The 13,546-nt window shown below is 39.7% G+C and overlaps 1 protein-coding gene and 1 pseudogene across 4 annotated transcripts in view; one reads left to right on the top strand and one right to left on the bottom strand.

The window, feature by feature from the left end:
- The window catches only part of SRPK2 (SRSF protein kinase 2), a 226,343-nt gene that overhangs the window by 40,078 nt on the left and 172,719 nt on the right, over nucleotides 1–13,546 (top strand). The gene's annotated exons all lie outside the window — the stretch shown is intronic.
- On the bottom strand, nucleotides 2,523–2,870 carry LOC136128288 (small ribosomal subunit protein eS26 pseudogene; annotated as a pseudogene).

Consider the following 13,546-nt stretch of genomic DNA (forward strand, 5'->3'; position numbering starts at 1 on the left):
AAAATACCATAGACTGGGTGGCATGAACAACAGAAATTTATTTTCTCACAGTTCTGGAGGCTAGAAGTCTGAGATCATGTTGCCAGCAAGGTTGGGTTCTTGTGAGGGCCATCCTCCTGGTTTGCAGACAGCTTTCTGGCAGAGTTCTCACTTGGAGAGAGACTAAATTCTCTGATATATCTTCTTATAAGGGCACTAATCCCATCACAAGGGCCCTACCCTCATAATGTCATATAAACCTAATTACTTACCAAAGGCCCCATCTCCAAATACTATCACATTGTTGGTTTAAGACTTCAGTGTATGAATTTTGGACTGGGGAGAGGGGATACAATTCAGTTCATAGCAGTGTCTACAAGATTTGTACATTTTCTTGTGCATAATCACAGTGCCATATTATATCCAACAGAATTAATAAAATTCTTTGTCATCTAAAACCCAATCTATATACACATTTCCACAGGTACTTAGTCATTTTACAGTTGATTTGTTAGAATTGGGATCCAAAAATAAGTCCATTTGTTTGTTATGCTTTTTAAATCTGGGTAGCTAAAAGGGTGGTTTTAAAAAGCAGTGCAGTGGGACAACTGGCTTTTTCTTTCAGAAATAATTGTGTAAAAAAAAAAAGTGAAGGAGAAAAAATAATAAAGAAAAAAGGGAAGAAGGAGAGGGGAGGGACTGCTGTAGAGTAAAAGTAACTTAAAGTGCAAAATAAACAAATGTAGTATATGGATTTTTTTTTTGGACCCTTATTCTAACAACTCAACTGTAAAAAGGTGGAAATATCCTGAATTCTTTAGCTCCAATATTCTAGAAAATAGGGGCGTGTAAACATTTGAATTTTAAAGAAAAAAAAATTCCGGAAGTATTTTAATTAAATAAAGATTTTTATAGTTCTCACAAATTACCATTGTATTTTAGTTTTAAAACAGTCTTAACACATGAATGAAAATTTTATGTGAGGATATTGTTAGAACTCAAGATACAATTAACTCATGATACAGCTTTAAAAACTTCTCCAAAGCTGAATTCATCACAGTAGTTTATAAAAGTTTGCAAAGAACACTACTAAGATTTAAAAAAATTTTTTTAATTTATTTATTTGGCTGCATTGGGTCTTAGTTGCAGCACGTGGGATCTTTCGTTGCGGCATGCAGTATCTTTCGTTGTGGCACGAGGGCTTCTCTAGTTGTGGCACGTGGGCTCAGTAGTTGTGGTGCTTGGGCTTAGTTGCCCTGCAGCATGTGAAATCTTAGTTCCCCTACCAGGGATCAAACCTATATCCCCTGCATCGGAAGGCAGATTCTTTCTTTCTTTTCTTTTTTTTTTTTTTTTTTTTTTTTTTGCGGTATGCGGCCCTCTCACTGTTGTGGCCTCTCCCGTTGTGGAGTGCAGGCTCAGGGGCCTAGCCACTCCGCAGCGTGTGGGATCTTCCCAGACTGGGGCACGAACCCATGTCCCCTGCATCGGCAGGTGGACTCTCAACCACTGTGCCACCAGGGAAGTCCCTGCTAAGATATTTTTGACTGTAGTGAATATTTGAGGTGAAATAACATTATTGAAATATGATTTTAACCAGTAGATGGCAACAAATCAATATCTGAATGTAGTTTTAAGAAAATTGCAGGAGAAATAGTATAAGTCATCAACAAGGTACATTAGATTTTTTTCCACAGATAAACATTTTGTGCTTATGTCTTTAATATATGCTTGCTTGCTTGCTTATTTATTTATTGCTGCATTGGGTCTTAGTTGCTGCGTGTGGGCTTTCTCTAGCTGTGGTGAGCGGGGGCTACTCTTCGTTGCGGTGAGCAGGTTTCTCATTGTGGTGACTTTTCTTGTTGCAAAGCACAGGGTCTAGATGTGCGGGCTTCAATAGTTGTGGCACATGGTCTCAGTAGTTGTGGCTGATGGTCTCTAGAGCGCAGGCTCAGTAGTTGTGGCACATGGTCTCGTTGCTCTGTGGCATGTGGGATCGTCCCGGACCAGGGATCGAACCGTGTCCCCTGCATTAACAGGTGGAATTTTCTTTTTCTTTTTTTTTTTGCGGTACGCGGGCCTCTCACCGCCATGGCCTCTCCTGTTGCGGAGCACAGGCTCCGGGCGTGCAGGCTCAGCGGCCATGGCTCACGGGCCCAGTTGCTCCGTGGCATGTGGGATCTTCCCAGGTCTGGGCACGAACGTGTGTCCCCTGCATCGGCAGGCGGACTCTCAACCACTGCACCACCAGGGAAGCCCCCAATATTTGCTTTTTAATTAGAAAAATTAATATAGATTTTCTTTTTATGTGATATGCATTGTTCATTTTAAAGCCGTGATTGATTTTTGATAGTTGGATGATTAGTTTATAGTTGTATTTAAAAACTGAGCATTACTGCAGTTATTTGGTTTGTTAGTTGGTAGAAGCTAGTAATCAGTGGTGATTTGGGGAATTATTTATTTATTTATTTTTTAAAGTATAATTTCCATTTTATTGTCTTTCCAGGGGACGGTATTTCTTTAGTCTTTAAGAACTTAGCTCCTTACATGGGCTTTGGTGGAGGTCGTGGGGCAGCACCAGCAGGTCTAAATCGGGGTGGAGGTGTTCTGTCCTTCCGGGCTTCCCGAGAACGATGCTTGACTACCTTGCTGTGAATAGCACAACTCACGCAGTAATGCACTTTCACGTACAGCTTGCGAAGCACATAGGCGTCGAAAACACTCGCTTCGGAAATGTCCCTGACGGCTGCGGCCTCTACGATGTTCCGAATGACGAACTTCTTAATGGCCTTATCCTTGGGCATGCAACGGGTGCAGTTGGTACAGCGAATAGGCTGCATATGGCCGCGGCCCTTGCTGGCACGACCATTGTTCCTTATTTTCTTGGTCATCTTGGAAGCGAGGAGGCGGAAGAGTGGGAATTATTTTTATTTGCCTTGCTTTATTAGAAGTTTAATAATCATGTAGTTAGTAAGCAATGTTATTTAACTTAATAAAAATAAGTTTATACTTTTTCAGAAAACAAACTGTAGAACTGTGTGATAGAAAAAATTGGGAAAAATCTGTGTTTATCAGTATGGGTTATATTTCCATGATTATTGTAATGCTGTGTAAATGCTGTAGATCTGTTGGTATTTTTATCAACTATACACACAGCATTGCATCAGAAAGTTTGATACCTGACACAAAAGTGTAGCACCTTTGTGAAGTTTTCCAACAACTCAGGACTATATATTGTTGATGGATATGTGTATATTCTCTCTCTGTTTCTCTGTCTCTTATAAAACTTTATGAAAATGGACTGGCAGGGTTACACCAGAAAGTTACTGCTGTTTGGAAGTAGGAGAGGAAATTGGGACTTGAGTTTGTTTTAAAGGGTTAATTTAGCTATTTTTTGTAATATTAGCAGTTGTTAATTCTGAAAAGCTGGAATGAATCTTTGTTAACAATACTTTTTCTTTTCTGTATCTTTTGAATTAAAATAGACACAACTGAACATAAATAATCTTGAGCAGAGCAGCTAGTGATTACAAAATGTTAATTATTTGTGACTTCAAGTTAAAAAATTTAACAATATATACATTTTGCATTTTGTCCATATATACAAACTAAATGTCATTATTTATTACTTGATAAAGTAAACATTTTAGGTATTATTTAATCTATACTCATCTTTCTGATGTAAACTTAATGCATCACAATTTATATAGTTACATATTTGTAGGCCTTTTGGTGGTTTCTTATTTTATAAACGTCCCTTCGGCAGATATCTTTTGTGCAGTTAGTTCTGAGAGGAGGAAGAGTTAATTTTTGGTAAATAAGAGTCTATTGAGTCTACAGGTAAGAGCAATGCTATAGTTTCTCTTATTTATTTTTAGATTGTCTTTATTTTTATTGGGTTTTTCTTTTTTAATTGAACTTTGAGAGTTCCCTGGCGGTCCAGTGGTTAAGACTTTGCCTTCCAATGTGTGTGTGGGGGGGGGCGGTCAGGGCAGGGGGTTGTGAGTTCAATCCCTGGTCGGGTAGCTGGGATCCTACCTGCGTCATGGCCAAAAAAAACCCCAAAAAACATAAAAAAAAAGAAGCAGCAATATTGTAACAAAAATTCAATAAAAGACTTTAAGAAGTCTTCAAAAATTCAATAGAAGACTTTTTTTAATCTTTACAAAAATAAAATTGCAGTTTAGTTGATGTACAATGTTCTGTTAATTTCTGCTGTCCAGCAAAGTTATTCAGTTATATATGTATACATCCTTTTTATTTGTTTATTTAAAATTTATTTTTATTTATTTATTTATTTATTTTTGGCTGTGTTGAGTCTTTGTTGCTGTGTGTGGGCTTCTCATTGTGGTAGCATCTCTTGTTGCAGAGCATGGGCTCTAGGCACCCAGGCTTCAGGAGTCGTGGCTTGCAGGCACAGTAGTTGTGGCTCACAGGCTCTGGAGCACAGGCTCAGTAGTCGTGGTGCATGGGCTTAGTTGCTCTGTGGCATGTGGGATCTTCCCAAACCAGGGCTTGAACGCGTGTTCCCTGCATTGGCAGGCGGATTCTTAACCACTGCACCACCAGGGAAGCCCTATACATCCTTTTAAAAATATTCTTTACAGTTGATCATAGGATGTTGAATGTAGTTCTGTCTAAGTAGGTCCTTGTTTATCCATTCTGTACATAAAAGCTTACATTTAGATTGTCTTTAAAAAGAGCAAACTAATGTACAGTTCTGTTGATAGTATGTATGTACTTCCCCTTCCTCCTCCCTGGCAACTTTTGGCTTCATGTTTGATTTAGTTCTGTTAGGTGGATAAACGTAGGTGGCTGTGAAGAATGTACTTTTCCCATGTAATGATGTATTGTGTAGGAATACGTGTGCTTCTTAGTACTTTAAAATACCATCTTTCATCACTTGCCCTTGTTTCATTTTCTCATTCACGGTGGCCCTGGACTCTTGGCTGCCTGTGGCCTTGTGCTGCTGTTTTCCCTACTCTTCATTTGGCTGGTTTCTTGTTCTTCCTTAAGCCATCGGCTTTGATGTTGTACCTCAGAGAATTTTTTCATGACCATACCATCTACAGTGCCTCCTCAGTTGTGTTCTCTTGGAGCAGTGTGTCTTTTCCTCTTTAGTGCTTACAGGAAGTTTCCATTGCCTTTTGTGCTTTTTGCTCATCTCCCTACTAGACTTTAGCTCTGTGAGATCAGGGGCCTTGTGTGCTCTATTCAAACATTCTGAAAATTCAGGGCCTACATCAGTGCTTAGAATGTTATGTGCATTTTAAATAGTTGTTGAATGAATGAACTCTAAATTTAAAGACTTAAGTTTTACATGTCAGAACTCATTTAACTTTCTTCTGTTCGTTCTGTAGTAATGATACTACAAAGCTAGAGTATGCCTTCTGGATCAAGATTTTGTTTTCTTGGATTGGAAGAATCAATATTGTGAAAATGACTATACTACCCAAAGCAATCTATAGATTCAGTGCAATCCCTATCAAACTACCAATGGCATTCTTCACAGAATTAGAACAAAAAATTTTACAGTTCGTATGGAAACACAAAAGACCCCGAATAGCCAAAGCAATCTTGAGAAAGAAAAATGGAGTTGGAGGAATCAAGCTCCCTGACTTCAAACTATACCATAAAGCTACAGTAATCAAGACAGTATGGTACTGGCACAGAAACAGAAAGGTAGATCAATGGTACAGGATAGAATGCCCAGAGATAAACCCACACACATATGGGCACCTAATTTATGACAAAGGAGGCAAGAACATACAATGGAGAAAAGGCAGCCTCTTTAGTAAGTGGTGCTGGGAAAACTGGACAGCTACATGTAAAAGAATGAAATTGGAACACTACCCAACACCATACACAAAAATAAACTCCAAATGGATTAAAGACTTAAATGTAAGACCAGATACTATAAAACTCTTAGAGGAAAACATAGGAAGAACACTCTTTGACATAAACCACAGCAAGATCTTTTGTGACCCACCTCCTAGAGTAATGGAAATAAAAACAAAAATAAACAAATGGGACTTAATTAAACTTAAAAGCTTTTGCACAGCAAAGGAAACCATAAACAAGACAAAAAGACAACCCTCAGAATGGGAGAAAATATTTGCAAATAAAACAACAGACAAAGGATTCATCTCCAAAATATACGAAAATATATGGAGCTCAATATCAAAACAAACAATCCAGTTAAAAAATGGGCAGAAGGGCTTCCCTGGTGGCGCAGTGGTTGAGAGTCCACCTGCCGATGCAGGGGACACGGGTTCGTGCCCCGGTCCGGGAAGATCCCACATGCCGCGGAGCGGCTGGGCCCGTGAGCCGTGGCCGCTGAGCCTGCGCGTCTGGAGCCTGTGCTCCGCAACGGGAGAGGCCACAACAGTGAGAGGCCCGCATACCGTAAAAAAAAAAAAAAAAAATGGGCAGAAGACCTAGACATTTCACCAAGACATACAGATGGCCAAGAGGCACATGAAAAGATGCTCAACATCACTAATTATTAGAGAAATGCAAATCAAAACTACAATGAGGTATCACCTCATGCTGTTCAGAATGGCCATCATCAAAAAATCTAGAAACAATAAATACTGGAAAGGGTGTGGTGAAAAGGGAACCCTCCTGCACTGTTGGTGGGAATGTAAATTGAACAACTATGGAGAAACAGTATGGAGGTTCCTTAAAAAATGAAAAATAGAACTACCGTAAGACTCAGCAATCCCACTACTGGGCATATACCCTGAGAAAACCATAATTCAGAAAGAGTCATGTACCACAATGTTCACTGCAGCTCTATTTACAATAGCCAGGACATGGAAGCAACCTAAGTGTCCATCGACAGACAAATGGATAAAGAAGATGTGGCCCATATATATGATGGAACATTACTCAGCCATAAAAAGAAATGAAATTGAGTTAACTTGTAGTGAGGTGGATGGACCTAGAGTCTGTCATACAGAGTGAAGTCAGAAAGAGAAAAACAAATACTGTATGCTAATGCGTATATATGGAACCTAAAAAAAAAATTGTCATGATGTACTTAGTGGCAGGGAGGAATAAAGAAGTACACATAGAAAATGGACTTGAGGACATGGGGTGGGAGGGCGAAGCTGGGGCAAAGTAAGAGTAGCATTGACATATATATACTACTGAATGTAAAATAGTTGGCTGGTGGGAAGCAGCAGCATAGCACAGGGCTGGGTGCTTTGTGATGACCTGGAAGGGTGGGCTAGGGAGGATGGGAGGGAGGTTCAAGAGGGAGGGGATATGGGACCATGTGTATGCACATGGCTGATTCTCTTTGTTGTGCAACAGAAACTAACAAAGTATTGTGAAGCAATTATACTCCAGTGAAGATGTATTTAAAAAAAAGGTTTTGGGTCTTCCCTGGTGGCGCAGTGGTTGAGAGTCCGCCTGCTGATGCAGGGGACACGGATTCGTGCCCCGGTCTGGGAAGATCCCACATGCCGCGGGGCGCCTAGGCCCGTGAGCCATGGCCATTGAGCCTGCGCGTCTGGAGCCTGTGCTCCGCAAGGGGAGAGGCCACAACAGTGAGAGGCCCGTGTACCGCAAACAAAACAAAACAAAACAAAATTAAGTGCAAAAAAAAGGTTTTGTTTTTATGGATTATTCTTTATATTTAACTTTTTGACACATCTGAAATTTATTGTGTAATGTCATGTGAAGTATAATCCAAAGTAATTGTGTAATATCCATTTGCCTTAAACCACATTTATTGTGCATTTCTTATTGTTATTTGTGGTTACTAAAGATTTAAAGTGTAAATCTGTAGAGATACTGTTTTAGTCCATTGATTAACGTCTTTTCTGTTGAAACCAGAAAAATCTAGTTTTGGGGTTTTTTGTTAATACATGAAGTTTTGCTATTTTTTTAGCTTTTCAAATCTATTTGTATTTTAAGAAGAGATTTCTTGTAAGGTGAGTGAATAAATTAGATGACTAACAGGCGGTATGACATGGTGAAATATATAAAGATTCAGGCAGTGTGGGAGTAAAGAAAACTTTGGAGGGGGTGGTTGAAACTGGGAAGCAGCCCGTTCTGTGATCAGTATCATGTAAGCTCATATCTGAGCTTGGGGCCCTGTGTCATCCTATGTTGTTGTTGCTGTGAATACCTTTTACTGCTGGACTGCAGGCTAATTTAAAGCTCCCCACTCCTCACACCCAATCCCCTATATGATCCCAGTCCATTTTGTATGATGTTGTGGTTTATGACTGGAATGAGCCAGGATAGAGTCATTTGTGTGGCTCCTTTGGAAAGTCAGGCAATCTGTATTTCTGGTATCTTTTAGAAGAAACTTGTATGTTTGAGAGTTCCTTAAATTCGCTCATTCAAATTTAGTGCCTCTGTCTTCCATTCATTCAGCAAGTATTGGGCACCTAGTATAAATGGGCATTGCTAAGCACTAGGGATACAATAATGAACAAGCAGATGTGGGCCTCTTCCTCTAGCATTTTGTAATCTAGTTGGGGAGTCAGATATATAACAGACAATTATACATGTCAGAATGAATGCAGAGTGATGGGAGAAGCATCAGGTGCTATGGGAAAAACTTTACCCGGATTTGGCAGGGAAAAGGAACATTTCTTGAAGGTCAGGATGCTGGGGAGAGATGAAAAATCAGGAGACTGTGGCAGTGGTTGACAAACTTTTTCTGTGAAGTACCAGATAGTACTTTTGGTTTTTCTGGCCACATCTCTGTTGCAGCTACTTAACTCTGTGATTGTAGTGCAAAAACAGCCATGGACAGTAAATAAATGAATGAGTGTGGTGGTGTTGGAATCAGACTTTATTTATGGACACTGAACTTTGAATTACATATAATTTTCAGGTGTCACGAAATATTATTCTTTTGATTTTTTTTCCTCCTGCAACCATTTAAAAATATAAAAACCATTTTTAGCTTACATATAAGAAAAGCAGGTGGTGGGCTGTAGTTTCCTGAGTCCTAGGATATGGTGCTAAAAATCCCATTATCAACTCTTCATAAAAATGAAGCTGTTGTGTAATAGACCTGTAGTCAATGCATGTATTATGCTTTTAGTAAGACACACATTTGTAGGTAGGGTTGAAAATTATAGTATTTCTTCACCTCTAGCTGTTCTTTTGAAATATTCCCGTAATTCTGGAAGGTGAAAGTAAAGGATGTTGGGGATTATGAGGGTGTACACGCAGAGGGGCTTGCCTGGTGCAATTAATAGTAAGCTTGGAGGGCTCAAATTCTAGTCGTGATCTTGTCAGTCATTGACTCTTCAGTGTTGGGCAGATCATTGCACTTTTCTGTGCCTCGTTTGTGAAAGAGAAAATAAACAACATAGATACTGCTCAGTATTACTGCAAATAATAGTATACTTCAAAGCACCATGCAGTGTCAACATTAATATCTTAAAATTACACAGCCATTTCTGGCATCTTCACATATAACGTTTAGATGTAAGATGGCATTATGATTGATTACTTTGTGTCACCAAGATGTGTTCTTGAAGAATTCAGGCATCATGCAGTTGTTCAGGTATTGTTCTAGGTATGGGGATACACAATAAACAGAAATTGTTCTGTTCTTGTGGGTTATAAATAAATAGATATATCATACCAGTCATAAGTGCTTTAGAGAATATAAAGGCAAGGGGATAGGTAGGGAGTGTGGGGACGGTGGATGAGGAGGGAACTGGGAGAAAACCTCTAGAAATGAGGTGTGAACCAAGACCTTGAAGATTTGGGGAGTGGAGGAGCTTTCAAGGAGAACATACAGTGCAAAGATCCTGAGGTAAGAAAGGGTTTAGTGTATTTGAAAACAGAATAAAGGCCAGCACGCATATATGAGACCAAGTGATGTAAGGAGGTAGGGGACAGATTTATAGGACCTAGTAGACCATGGAGTTGAGTTTGGATTTTATTCTGAGGAAGATTAAAAGGCTCTTGGAAGATTTTGAGCAAAGGATTGAAATAACCTAAGTCCATTTAAAAGTGATAAATCTTTTCCCCTTCCTCCTCGACAGTTATGACCTAAAGCCATTATGTGATGCATAACAATGTGGGTACTCACAGTGTGAGGAGGGGGTGTGAGGAGCTGTTGGCCCCGAGCAGCTTATTTGGACCCAGGTGGGATGAGAAGGGTGGCCTGGGACAGAGTGTCCATGTTGTGAGGGCCTGGAAGAGTCAGAGCCCAAGCAGGGTGAAGAGGGGATCTCTTTGACCTGGTGGCCTGGTGCGGGATGCTGCAGCTCAGTCAGTTAGGCGAGTGTGCCAAGCGGGGAGCAGACTGCATGGGGAGTTGCCCGTTGTCTCCACCATGTGTAGGGGGTGGCGCGGGTGGAGTGTGAGGATTGAGCCATAGTAATCTGTCAGGCTCAATTTTCTGATCTTGATCATTTTCTTGTAGTTATCTAGACCATCCTTGTTTTTAGCATTTGAAGATGATGGACCATCATGTTGGCAGCTAACTCTCAGGTGGTTTGGGGAAAACAAACATTTCTTTGTACTGCACTTTACTGTAATTCTGTTGTTTCAAAACTGAAAAAAAGAAAACCCAACAATGTCCCTCTGGCCACTGTATGGGGAATGGACTGTAGAGTGGCAGGAGTGAAAGTATGAAGACCAGGGAGGAGGCTACTGCAGTCTGGTCTGGGCAGGTTGTGATGGTGGAGTGGGCAGGTGGTCTTAGTGGAGGAGTTGAGAATTGTCAGATTGCAGGTTTATTCTGAAGGTGGAGCTGACTGGATTTGCTGATGAGGTATGAGATAAGAGTCAAGATAGTTTCTTAGTTTTTTTAAGGCTTGAGGAAGTAGGGAAAGATGATGCCATTAAATAATGCATGAATTCATTTAAAAAATAATAGGGTTTGTGAAAAGAACTGGTTTCTTGTCTTAGCTCACCCATTGAGATGGTGTGTGAACTTAACTTCTGCCTTGACATTTCTGGTTCTTGGTTGCTTCATGTGGGTAGCATGGTATAGAATGTTTACCGTGGGCCCAGTAGGCTACTTTAGCCATGGGAGGTCTTGATTTCAACAAGGCATATGATCTTCTCTCATGATACTTTGCTGAAGAGCTAGATGTGGTTTATATAATAGAACACCTATTCTCCAAAATTAGTGATTAATGAATTAAGTACTAACTTCCAAAGAGCTTGTTAGTGGTGAGGTGAAATACTTTGGAACTATTTTGTTAAATATTTTTATCATTGACTTGGATGAAGACCTAGATTACCTGATTATTAAATTAGTATACGTAGGGATCTTGAGAGCTGCCCTTTTGGAGAGGATACAGTTGGGATTCATAAAAGTCTTGCTTGAATGAAACCACCACCGAGTAATTATTACTGATGAATACCTTCAGTTAACTTCCTGAGGTACCTACTTCAGTGTACATGGTAGACTTTACAATAGGCATAATAGGATTACAGGATATTAAATGGTAATAGATGGGAAAACTCAAGGCATGATGCCTGATCCACACACCTGTTAAACGTTAGTAACATTCCTCCCCAGTCAAAGGGGGTGTAACAGCCTTGCTTTTCATACTGTACATTCATTAGTTTTTCGGTTATGAATCATTTAGTCAGAGTGCTTTTAAGGAAAGACAGTTTGAATCCTTTCAAAAATTTGTTTCTATTGTGCATACTTGAGTTGGCTTTCTTGAGAAAAGCTTTCTTAGGTGAAATTTTCAGCCAGTTAGCTTGGCTCCACTATGGAAAGGTGTGAGTGAAGTGATGTGTCCTCAAATCACTACTGTGGTATATAGATATATAATACTACGCATAATATAGAGGTATTTTCACCACTTGGAAATTAATGTACTATTATTCTATTTTGTTCTTCTTAAAATATTCACTCTAAAGGCAAGAAACACTGTTGCCCTCCGTTGTATTAGTATGTAGCATCTTGTACACTTTGGTGCTCAGTAAGTTACATAGTAAGTAAATGAGAAGAAGGACTTCATTGTTCTTAACATTCTGAACAGTGCCAGTAATGTTTTGTTTGCCTCAAAGATCAGCCCTTACAAAAAGTAATAGACTGCCTGCAATGTCTCAAATATGAGATATGGGCAGTTCTGTCTTGTGGTTTGACGTTGAAAAGTTAGGAGGAAGTCCTTTGCTGCCTGCAGTTTCTAATGTTTTGCTGGTAATGCAGACTTGAACAGTTGTCACTGCCTGCGCTCACAGAGGCTTCACCTTCGTTTGTTTTTGAATTTTATTAAGGAAGTTTTAGTGTATACTTTTCTCTAGTGTTTCTCTAGTGTTTTCCCTGGCATAAAATTTCAATCTTTGTGTAAATGTACATTCTTACTATTTCTTTTCATAGGTCTTTTTGACTGAGTTTTTTTCTTCAGCTGCATCCATGCTATGCGCCAGGGTCTCCGAAGGCGTTGAGAGGAGACCACGGAGCTGGGGAAAGCATTCCTGGCTGAGGTGGAGATATGTGACTAACAAGTGAGATATCTGTGCAAACTTTAAAAAAATTGAGGTGAACATCACAAAACATTAAAGTAACCATTTTAAGGTGAACCGTGGCAGTTGGTACATTCACAGTGTTGTGCAGCCACCAGTTCTTTCTCGTTCCCAAACGTCTCATTAACCTCAAGAGAAATCCTGTATGCTTTAAGCAGGTGCTCCTACCCGTCGCCGCCCAACCCATGGCTGCTGCTCGTCTGCATTTTGTCTCTCTGGGTCTGTCTATTCTGGATGTTTTATATGGTAGAATCATAAAATATGCGACCATCTGTGTCTGGCTGCTTTCACGTTGCTTAATGTTTCCGAGAGTCATCCCATTGTAGCATGAATCAGTACTTTATTCCTTTTTATTACTGAATAATATTCCATTATTTGTATATGCCAGAGTTTATCCGTTCATCCATTGATGTATATTTGGGTTGTTTCCACCTTTTGGCTGTTATGAATAGTGCTGCTATGAACATGTGTATATGTATTTGAGTACCAGTTTTCACTTCTTTGGGTTATATACCTAAGAGTGGAACTGCTGGGGTCATGTTGTGATTCTGTGTTTAATTTTTTGAGGAATCACAAACTTTTCCCCAGAGGCTGTGCCATTTGGTATTCCTCCCAGCAATGTGTGAGGGTTTTCTCTACACATTTACCAACACTTGTTGGTTTCCTTTTCCTTTTTTTTTTTTAATTTATAGCCATCTTTGTGGGTGTGAAGTGACACCTCATTGTGGTTTTTATTTGCAGTCTCTTAATGATTAATGATGTTGAGCATCTTTTCATGTGCTTGTTGATCACTTGTACCTCTTGTGAGAAATGTCTCTTCAAGTCCTTTACCCAGTTTTTAACTGGATTGTCTTTTGGTGGTTGTGTTTGTTATATATTCTAGGTATCAGACCCTTATCACATATGAGGTTTGTTAATATTTTCTCTTCTGTATGTTGTCTTCCACTTTTTTGATAATTTCCTTTGATGCAGAAAAGTTTTAAATTTTGATAAAGTCCAGTTGATCTATTTTTCCTTTCTGGAACATGCTTTTGTTTTTATAATCTCAGAATCTGTTGCCAGAATCAAGGTCCTGAGTGTCTGCCCTGCCCCCCCC

The sequence above is a fragment of the Phocoena phocoena genome, chromosome 9, assembly GCF_963924675.1.
Source record: "Phocoena phocoena chromosome 9, mPhoPho1.1, whole genome shotgun sequence".
In the NCBI taxonomy this organism is placed as follows: domain Eukaryota; kingdom Metazoa; phylum Chordata; class Mammalia; order Artiodactyla; family Phocoenidae; genus Phocoena; species Phocoena phocoena.